General features: G+C 35.4%; 1 protein-coding gene across 2 annotated transcripts in view; it reads left to right on the top strand.

Moving 5' to 3' along the window:
- Positions 1-1,389: 1,389 nt before the first annotated feature.
- Positions 1,390-11,731, top strand: part of RLIM (ring finger protein, LIM domain interacting) — a 24,589-nt gene continuing 14,247 nt past the window's right edge. Inside the window, exons 1-2 of one of the 2 annotated variants that reach the window (XM_015561073.1) lie at positions 1,400-1,453; positions 6,769-6,889. The gene's annotated coding sequence lies outside the window, so the exon portion shown is untranslated. Of the gene's footprint in view, positions 1,454-6,768; positions 6,890-11,731 lie in introns of both variants that reach the window. The other variant, XM_006752623.2, reaches the window with a different exon arrangement.

Here is an 11,731-nt window from a genome sequence, read left to right as displayed (position 1 = left end):
TCTGGCTGCTGTAAGTCAGATGCTGGGAATCCTTGGGCCTTTAGATTTCCCAGGATTTGCAAACCCCATTTTAAGCACTTATGCAGGGCACTATCAATTAGGCGCCCCCTGGGGCCATGATGACATCTTCCCTGAGGATCTGAGGCAAATGTGGTTTACTCCCTCGCTCGAATAACCCTGGAATATCCTTTGCCAGATATCACTGTAAGGATACCCACCCCCCACCCACCCCCCCCAAAAAAGGAGGGAAAAGCAATTGCGTGTTGTTTTTCCCTTGTAAAGAGAGGAATTTGGCCGGATGATTTTCAAGTTAATTTCCGTTCAATCAGCCAACCCCCGCCCCCTAAAAAAAAGCCTAAGGGTCTTGGCTTCTACGGGCGGTACCTGCCACGTACGCCATAGCTTTAGTAACTAGTATTAACCGGTTGGGCTTCTGCTTCCTGAACACTCAGTCCCTTTTTCCCTTATGCTGATTAATTTCAAGATGGAGGAGACAGCCACGTTCCTTCCCTAGACAGTTTCACCATACTTATTCCACAGGTTAGTCCTGGACTCTGAGGCCTAGCAGGTTTGTTAAATAGGTCATTCTTTAGTTTTGGGAAAAAGGGAAGCATTTATATCAGGTTGTCATCCACCTTTTGCCCCAAAATAATTTTTTGCTAGAAATAAGGAGCCTGCACGTCCTGAATGAGAATTAACCACAATATCTTTGGGTGATTGAAGGAAGGAAGAAATAAACGTACTACTTACTAATCATTTCTTTCATTCTTCATGATTAAAGACAAAATAACTACTCATGTCATCCCATCAGGTACATTATGTTCATCCAGGATTACTTGAGAACAGGCAGGCACGATTTTAGTCGCCTCCCCCCCCAAAAAAGACACCCCGTTGTAAAAATAAAGTGCCCAGGAAGACCAATCTAAATACTTTTTAAAATATGATTTTAGGACCCACTTTTCTTACTGAAAATGTTTCATCCTGATGTTCTTTCATACTTTTTTTAGCTTCTGCCTTCGGCCTAGGCCACTGCTAGGACTACTTTACAGAGGTAACTGTAAAGTGCCCAATAAGTCCTCAAAAGTATCAAAATATGAAAATAATTACTGACCTGATAAATGATAAATTAAGGCATATTTTAAGCAAGCTTATATTAAACAGTAGATTCAAAATCTTATATCTAGCATATGAGATTCCTGGTTCCTTCTAACCTCAGTCTCCCCAAATGTCTTAATACTAATATTGAATTAGATTTGGTAGTTGTGTGTTTGTGTGTGTGTGTTGTGTGTGTGAGAGAGACTACAATATATAGGATGTGTGTTTTTTAAAATGTGTCTATTTCAAAGAACATATAAAAGAGGAAGAATAATGGATTCTTTTTTTTTCTAGAGCAGAGTATGAAGAAAACTAAAATCCAGTTTATTGTATTACAATACTATGTCATAACAGTCAGGTAATTTATTTTTTTGTTGCGTCTCCTGATGATTTATGTATAGAATGCATGTTTTAAAATATTCTGTTTTGCAGACCCTGTAATTGGATGGGCTTATTTGATACATGTTAGTTGGTGTTGGGCATACTTCATGATGAGAATGGATGTTTTATACTGGTAATTCAAAGGGTAGTGTTTCTAAGTAGCTGGAACTCATTAGTGCTTTATCTGTGAATTTTCCTGTTTTAAAATAATGTCTGAAGTTTACCAGTACTTATGTAGAACAGAATGAACAAGATGGGTATAAATAAACTCTTTATATGTTCATTGAATAGCTAAATAAAATATCAGTAGACTTTCTTACAGGAACATGATCTTACATTATTTTGTGTTCTATTTTTCTCTTTCAAGAGTCAAAAAGTAATTGGTATATGATACTTTAATTGGTATTAACTCTTTTAATCATCATTGTTAAAGTAACCATATAATTTATTGCCCTAGCCAGGTTTCTTTTAAGAGCAAAAGGGACATTATTATGTTTGGACAACAGGCACAAACAAGATTGTCCCAAGCAAACTGGGATGGGTAGTTAGCCTAAATTCATAACTAACTTGTATTGAGTGCTTATGTGCTAGATCTTGTGCTATTACATGAATGATTTTATAATCATCACAGCAAAGCTTCATGAGGATGTTATCTATTTTACTGAGGTAACTGAGACTCCAGGAAGAGGTTATTAAGTAATTTGTCCTCAATTAAATAGCTAATAAGTAGCAGAGCCCCCATTTTAACCCAGGTCTGTCTAATACCTGAAGTCACTAAACTTTTTTGCCTCTAGACTTAATTGCTCTGTTTAGATCAGAAATGCAAAGAAATGAAGGTTGTAATAAAAAATCTATAGGTTATATTGCATCAAAAACTTAGAGAATCTGCTTTATGAAGCAGGTGAGACTTATTTAGCAATTACCCCCCCCCTTCTTTTTTTTCCCGTCCAAGCTATTACTGTATAATTTGATAATTTAAAACCAGCAATGGTTTTATGAATGACTTAATTATGAAATGACATCTGCAGATATTAGGCTAGTTGGATATATTCTTTCAGGTTAGTGAATATGTAGTATTAAGTAACACAGTAGGTCAAAGATGCATCTGCATTCATGGAAGTATAATGTGTATATTACTTTTTCCACAGCCCTAGTAGATTGGAAAACAGCAAATCATGGACCAGCCTCCTTAATTTACAAATTACAATATGAAACCAATTACAATGTGAAAAGTCCTGGCAAACCCAGATCAATGAGGTGCTAGAATTTTGGGCTATAGCCTTGGGCTGGGATGTGTTTTTCTTTCGTTTGTCTAATTCCTTAACATTTCTGTGTAACAAAAGATTTAAAAAGTAGGCAGTTTACTTAATCCCTTGAGGTTTTGATAACCAATATAAGAAAGCAGTAGTACTTCTGTATCTATTTTTCTAAACCTTGAATATGGAAGTTTCCCAGAAAGTCAAGCAGTTCATATTACCTTTTATCAAAAGAAATATCTATTAGATTAAAAAAAAATCTTGGCAATTTTGAACGATTTGGGACTTATAAACTTGTGGTTTTGTTTCTGGAATACATATAGTCAATATTTTAATGTCAATTTTCGTGTATTTTAGTGCTCCAACCCAAGATTTTAATTTCTTTAGTCATAATAGCACCTATATATGTTGAGACAAATAGCTATAGACAGTGTGTGGTATGTATATAGATTCGTGTGCCTCTTCCAATAATTTCATGACTATAAGTTGGGCTTCTGTTAAAACATTTGCATGGTGATGAACTTACTGTGTGTGTGTGTGGGATATTGTGTTCAATAATCTTTTCTGGAATGAACAGTCTGTTTCCTCTTGCTCTCCACTTGCCTACAGGAAGGAGTTAACTCTTAATTACAATTTTCATTTTTTATTCACTAAAGTTACGGGCAGTTACATCTAAGTAGCCATATAATTTATTCAAACTGGGTCACTTTTGAGAACGAAAGAGGACCAGGTTCCTATTAAGTACTATAGGACAACAGGTATAGACTGCTACTGTACAAACTGGGGATATATAGTCACCTTTGTCATTTCTATTTAGAAACACAGGTTCAGGAAGCACAGTTGTCAGCATGTTTGGTTCTGTAACACAAAATTGATTTCTTCAAATAATATGTCATTTATGTAGATGATAATTCTTTTTAGTCAAGTGGTTTTAATGTAGTTTTATCTATCCTCACCCAAGGATATGTTTTTAATTGATTTTTTTTTTAGAGAGAGAGAGAAACATCAGTTGGTTGCCTTCCATAACCCTGACTCTGGGGATCGAACCCACAACCTAGTTATGTGCCTTGACTGGGAATCAAACCTGAAACCTTTCCGTATACAGGAAGAGGCTCCCTAACCAATTGAGCCACCCGGCCAGGGCTGGTCAAGTGATGTTAATTTTAAAAATTGGCTTATATTTTTATTGACTTCAGAGAGGAAGGGAGAAGAAGATAGAAACAGCAATGATGAGAGAGAATCATTGATCAGCTGCCTCCTGCACACCCACTACTGGGGACTGCAACCTGGGCATGTGCCCTCGACTGGAATTGAACCTGGGACCCTTCAGTCCGAAGGCTGACACTCTATCCACTGAGCAAAACTAGCTAGGGCTTAAAGTTAGTTTTTGATGGAAAATTCATGTTCTCAAAAATAGTACTTTTACCAGTTATCACCTAAATTGCTAGTAATTAGTAATTTTACATTAGTAACTCTTTTATAACTACATGAACCTTCTGGGCTTTGAGTAATTTTTTTTTTTTTTTTACTTTTTGGGAATAATGAAAAGCAAGTCAAAATGGAGTTTGTGTGGATAAGACCAAATTCTAATGTAGTGAGGCAGCTCAGTGACATGGGTAATAGAAGATGAAATTCCGTCTCAAGTACTGGAGTGAATTGAAATGTCATCATAATGGCTTCTTTTGAAAACTAACTTGTTCCTATGAATTGCCAACATTTGGCTTGATCTCTGTCTTTGATTTGTTGACTTTCTTTTGATCTTATGTTTTAGAGCAGTGATGGCGAACCTATGAAACTCGTGTCAGAGGTGACACGCGAACTCATTTTTTTGGTTGATTTTTTGTTGTTAAATGGCATTTAAATATATAAAATAAATATCAAAAATATAAGTCTTTGTTTTACTATGGTTGCAAATATCAAAAAATTTCTATATGTGACATGGCACCAGAATTAAGTTAGGGTTTTTCAAAATGCTGACACGCTGAGCTCAAAAGGTTCGCCATCACTGTTTTAGAGGGTTGTAATAGGCAAAATTGTGAGCTGCAAGTCAGTAGACTTGCCAAGAGATTAGACATATGAAGGACATTTCTGAATCCTTTTGTGTATTTTTGTTGTCCTTTTCAAGTGGTAGAAATAGAATATAAGTGAGGCTAAGCTAACATTGCCATACAAATAATATTTTAAAATCTCATATTGCAATAGTATCAGCAGTGGTGGAGCCCTGGGTAGCATCCTCTGATAGGCCAATACTGGAAATAATCAACAAATTGTGTGAGTGGTGAGAGGTATCATGCAATAAGTAAAGGCAGTGAAACATCAGCTCTCTCCTGCTTTTAAGAGGAATGCTTTATGTTTATTTTCAAATAGATAAGATAGTCACTACAAGGGAGATTGAAATACATGAGTGAAATGGCAGTGAGAAAAGCACAGCTTTTTACCTTATGTCCTAGTTTTTTATGTTTCTTATGGTTCATTCTTCTGTCTTAATACTGTAATGTGACCTTGGTTATATCTTATTCATAGTCATGAATTCATAGAACTGGAAAGCACTTTATAGTTTAACAATTCAGTACTCTAATATTGATGGAGACCCTGAGGCCCAAGTGGTTAACTGAATTGGCCAAATTAACATAGCTAGTAATAGTTAATGTTACAGCCAAGACAAGAACCCAGTATTCCTATTTTTTTTTGTTTGTTTGTTCTTTTTATACAGCTGAATACCACCCTGCTACTCATGGAATAAAAAAAGCCATCCTGGTGTTTTCAACCGTTTATTTGTCTGTTACAAATGCCATAATATTTTTTAAAAATATATATTTTTATTGATTTCAGAGAGGAAGGAAGAGGGAGATAGAAACATCAATGATGAGAAAGAATCATTGATTGCCTGCCTCCTGCACGCCCCCTACTGGGGATGGAGCCCACAATCCAGGCATGTGCCCTTGACTGGAATCAAACGCGGGACCCTTCAGTCCACAGGCTGATGCTCTATCCACTGAGCCAAACCAGCTAGGGCCAAATGCCATAACATATTAATTAAACATTCTATATATGAAGAATTCCCAACCCTTTTGGTGACTACATATGTGATGGTACATTATATCCTGACCTCAAAATCAGCAGTTCTTTGTGACTTGATTTTTTTAACTGCATTATTTTTTTTTTCTGGTGATGGTATTAATGATCTAACATTTTCTTTATTGACACGGATAGGATGCCATTAATTTACATCTACTCTGAGGTTTTAATGAATCTCTGTTGCAAACAGAATGATGCCTGCCCTTCTCTTTTTAATGACTCATTTGTATGTTGATACCTATGTCTTTTTTTAAATTTTTTTAATTAGCATATTCTACTTTAGAACACTGTTGAGTTTGGAGTTTGTATGAACGCATGAAAATGCTCAAGATACTTTAGTAGTTGGTTGATATTAGGTTACCTTGATTCCCCCCTCCCTTTTTGTTTTGAAAAAGATGGTATTTCTTCCAGACTTAAGTGTGGCTTATTTTTAAATTGATATTCAAAAAAGCATTTGAATTTCAGAATTCAGTTTTGTAAAGACTCGTTTTGTTAACAGTACATTTTGTTCCCTTAAGTCTCCATAATTGGGTACCATGATGCAGTATGTCCATTGACTAATATGTGTGTGCTTATACTTAGCACCAGGTCTCCAACCTATTAGTACTGATCAAAATGTCTTAAGTGACTTTTCTCCCTAACATCATAAAAATTACATATTTAAGCATTGGAGTAAATGGATTAGGATGATTAAATGAAATACTTCTAGCAGTGGTCAGAAACATAGTAGTTTACATAATTTATATTAATATATGTTAATGACTAATAATGCTTTAAAATTCTCAAGGTGAATAAAATCTGTTTTAAGTGCTCTAACTACAGTTAATAAATCTCAGGTTTGGTTTTCTTGTTGGCTTTTTCTCCTCGGAATTAAATTTACCCAGCACTGTCATACATTCATTCTGAGTAATTTTTTAAATGACTGGGCAAAATTTCTAATTTGGCTGTTTGTTTTCAGGAATGGATTTGGATACATTGGCACACAGTATGCTGAGATAAATAAAGTTAATAAAATATGCTATTTATCTAGGAGACAACTGTATTTAAAACAAATATACTAAAAGTTGACTGATTCAGAAGTAAGTACTGCTGGGTTTATAGTACTTATAAAGGTGTTTTGTCACTTTGGAAATTTTTAAACCAGGAATCAACCTAGTATACAAAGCTCATAGGGATATTGAACACTTGAAACATGCCTATTGGGATTGATAGAATGTATTTTAAAATAATATAGTCTTGGACATGCCCTTTGGTAATCACTTCCTCTCTCTGTGTTTCTGTTTCTTATATCTGTAAAATACAGGTATTGAGATGTTCTTCATAGGACTATTGTGAGGATTAAATGAAATATAGGTGAAAGGGCTGTGTAAATATAGAGTGGTTTGTATTGCTTATAATTAGGGGGAGAGTTAAGTGATTTAAGAACATTTATATATTTTTTTCTCTTAAATTGTTCTATTGGTAAGCTTTTCATAGAAATACTAGAGTCCCATGGGTAGCGGGCCTAAGCCAGCAGGCGGACATCCCCCTAGGGATCTTTAGCGGACATCCCCCTAGGGATCTTTAGCGCTGGCACGGAGGTGGGGGAGGCTCCCGCCACCTCTGCTGCACTTGCCAGCCATGAGCCAGACTTCTGGCTGAGCGGCACTTCCCCTGTGGGAGCGCACTGACCACCAGGGGGCACCTCCTGTGTTGAGCGTCTGCCTCCTGGTGGTCAGTGTGCATCATAGTGGCTAGTTGTTCCCTTGGTTGATCGATTTGCATATTAGGATTTTAGTATATAGGATTTAAATTTAAAAGTGGCTGATGCTAATTGTATACTCAATCCAAAATTTCTGATTTATGCATATGAATATAACTGACAGTAAGATAGTAGATTGAAATTCCTCTCTTTTATGATGATAGAAGGAGCCCAGGGGTGTGTAGGGATTCTTTTTTCCTCTTAGTAGTTAAACTGGAAATGTACTACAATTTTTTAACATAATTCTTCACTAATATTTTTACAGCAAAATGGAAAGAGATGTATTTGATCATTTGGACTTTTGGTCCCCTGACATCTATAGCCTGGTGCTTTAACCTTTTGTTTTCACTTAACAAATGTTAGTGACATTACATCTTCCAGGGGCTGAACTTGTGGTTTGTATTTATTACATTTTCAGGTATATGCCTCTTAAGTGGTGAAGGAACTGTTTAAAATGAGACTAGGCTCATTGGATATGTGTAAGATTATTTTACAAGGCATTCTAGAACATTGCTTACATTCAGGATTTCCTTTTTCAAAATGCACATGTAGCTACTGGACACTTGAAATGTCACTAGTGTAGCTATGGAACTGAACTTTAAATTTCCTTTAATTTTAATAAAGTTAAATAAAAAACTGAAGCAGTGTAAAATATTTTTTCACTAAACATAACTGTTGTTTTGATAGAACTGCATTTCAGTTGAACCATTGCTAATTTATTTTTGTTTTTTCTCTTAATTTTTTTATTTTTACAATATACAAAATAAATCTATTGAACCATTGCTAACTTAGCATCCAGCTTGAGATGTGCTGTGAATATAACATATATACCAGGTTTCAGAGACTTGTTATAAAAAAAGAATGTAAAACACTTCACTAATTTTATATTGATAACATTTTGAAATGATTTCTTTATGTTGGATAAGTAAGCTATATATTAAAAATATAAAAGACCATATTAGGCACAGAATGCCACTTTGATGGCACAGACAAATGCTGTGTGCAGAGATGAATGCAAAAATTGCTAGGTGAGATAGTAATAATTTCTTAGATAGAATTTCATGGAACATTGAAGGGTGAATGCAATGGGGAGATCCTAAAAAAAGGGCTGAGGGAACAGCATTAGTAGAAGTGTGATGGTAGTAAGGCTCAAGGTGTGTTGGAGGACTGGGATGGGGCAACCTAAGTTAATTGGTTTGTCAAGAAAGTGTCATGATTTCACTAATGTGGAATATCATGAACAAAATGAACAGGAAAAATAGAGACGGACTTATAGAGAACAGGCTGATAGCTGTTGGAGGGTATGAAGGGGTGGAGGGATTGAGCAAAAAAGGAAAGAGAAAAAACTCATGGACAACAGCAGCAGTGTAGTGATTGGTGGGGGGGGGAGGAGATGTAAGAGGGTATAGTAGGGATACATGGTGATGGCAGGAGACATGACACGGGTGATGAACACAATACAGTGTACAGATGATGTGTTGTGGAATTGTGCACCTGAAACCTGTATAATTTTGTTAACCAGTGTCACCCTAAAATATTCAATAAAAAGGGGAAAAATAAATATGACCTGTGAACCCAGAAGAGAAAACCAAGAGACTTAATCCATTCTTAATGACATTGTAGTCCAAACGGTCTTTTGAAATCAGTGTATTCAAATTCCTACCTAATAAGGAATCCCCTCTTTTATATAAACCCTCTACTTGAATATTTCCAGAAATGGGTAGTTTGCTTGCTTTAAGAGGCTACTTTGGGACAATTTTACTTGTTAGGTTATTGTATTAAAAGAAGGAATTATATATGCTCCCATGTTTCTTCAACTATTGGCTCTAGTTTGACACTATATTTTGGCTCTCTTTCATGTTATAACTAAATATTTGAAGACAGTAATCATGCCCCTTTTTGTCTTCACACTAGACATCTCCAAGTTATTTTACCATTTCTTTTATGATGTTCCCTGGCTTGTCATTATCTTGGTTACTCTATATACTTTCTTCTGTTTTGTCCCTTTTTCTTTTGGAGTTATTTAAAATGTTTCAGATAGTCCACATACAGTGTGAACAGAAGGTTGCAGTGGGACAGTTATATACTGTTATTGAACACTGGTCTGTGAAAGTAGTGTAGGACTATGTTAGATTTCATAGGCAGGCAGGTCAAACAGGCTTTTTATTTAGCTTTTGTTAACTAAAAATGCCAGGTTATCTTCATGTGAACTGCCCAGACAGGTTTTTCCCTTTCTCTGTAGTACTCTTGTTATGTGTTATTTTAGCTGTATAACTCTTAGTAAAATGTTCAAGGTAACATTGCTCCATAATTTTTGAGGGTGGTATTCAATAATGTGAATCTCTTAAACGATATTGTCCTCAAGGTCCTTGTTGCTCAAACTGATTCTAGCATTAGCAGCGATAACATTACTTGGAGACTTATTTAAAATGCGGGTTCTGCCCAGCTGGTGTGGCCCAGTGGTTGAGCATGGACCTATGAACTGGTAGGTCACGGTTTGATTCCCGATGAGGGCACATGCCCAGGCTTCGGGCTCAATCCCCAGTAGGAGGTGTGCAGGAGGCAGCCAATCTATGATTCTCATCATTGATGTTTCTATCTCTCCCTCTCTGAAATCAATAAAAATATAAAAGAAAAACTTTTAAAAATTATAAATAAAATGCAGGTTCTAAGGTGCACTTCCAATCTACTGAATTAGAATCTGCATTTTAACAAGACTTTCAGGTGATTCAGTTTGTATGCTGATGTTTGAGAAGCACTGCTCTAGCCCACATTTCTTCATAAAGATAGCATGAGAAACCTTTTTGGTCTCTACATAGAAACTACATCAGACTAGTCAGCAGTATTGTCTTCATGGTTCTCAGCCTTGACTGCACAATATAATTAACTGAAATTTTAAAAATATTGCTGTCTGGTCAACCCCAGAGAAAGCTCCTCAGGTAATTCTCATGTGCAAACCAAGGTTGAGAAACACCCCTGTGTCAACAAAATGAGGTTAATTTGGCCATGATCCCTACTTCTGGTGAACACATATTGTACATGTTTGCAGAATTTTCCCTTGGGTTTATCATCAGATTTTGCTATGCTACACGTCACTTTCTTTGAAGATAAAAACATTTTAAAGTCTAGTATTGTAGTATCTCTTGTTCTCTATTATTTCTCAAAGATTATCATTAGAAGTTTTGAAATTTAGGCTCTTAACTCTCTCTTTGAAAAGTTTGTTTTTTTCCACTATTTCCAGTTGGAAGGTGATTTTTCTTATTGAATCATCAAATAGAAACAAAATAGAACTTGACTGCCTCTATCTTACATCTTGTTACTATACCAACTCTCCCACATACTCAGTATAAGACCCCTTTCTTGTTTTAGGTACTGTTTTTCAAAACCGTTTAAAAAATTTGTCCCATATTTTTGCAGGTCTCTGTTTCTTATGGGCTTGAACCTCCATGATGCTATTCTTAAGACTTTGTACCATTTCTGTAACAGTGCTTAGTACATGAATTTTTGTTTGTTTTTTGGTTCATGTCCCTCAGATGTCAGAACTTATCAGACAACTTTGCCTTATTTATAAGATTTATATTTTTAAAACCTTTCAACTATACTGAGTTGTACTTTTTATAAATAAATTTCAGTACTCATTGGTCCTTCACAAGTGGACTTACTTCATCCTAACTTTCATAACTAGCATTCAAAATAGTAACTGCTTAAGTACATTAGCCAGATGTTAATTTGGTTTGAGGAATTGCAGCTGAAGTACTTTTTCCTTTGTGATTTTCTATATTTTAAAAAATTAGCGGCTTACTATTATCAATACCAAATAATATTAGTTAGCCACATATGGAAAAATGTGGTCCTTTTGTTAATTTATTTTATTGGCTGGCCCATGTGACTTATGAATGTTTTATTTAAGCTGTTGATTTCTAGTCATCTTAAAAGTTTCAAGTTAGTATAAAAACAACATCTTTCAGAAATTTCTACAGTTTAGTCTTACCAAAATTATGTATTCTTAGTCATGAGTTTAGAAAGCTTTTTCAAAAAATATTAAGGTTATCCTTCCTACCCCTTCCTTGATGTGTTCATCACATTTGTTTAAACAATGATAGGATAGTTCTAAGAATAATGATCTAAGGGAAACGATGGAATTCTAGATGTGCCCATGTCTGGACTACAATTTGTTTAA

This window comes from Myotis davidii, unplaced genomic scaffold, assembly GCF_000327345.1.
Source record: "Myotis davidii unplaced genomic scaffold, ASM32734v1 scaffold1230, whole genome shotgun sequence".
In the NCBI taxonomy this organism is placed as follows: Eukaryota; Metazoa; Chordata; class Mammalia; order Chiroptera; family Vespertilionidae; genus Myotis; species Myotis davidii.
This window is presented reverse-complemented; position numbering and strand designations above follow the sequence as displayed.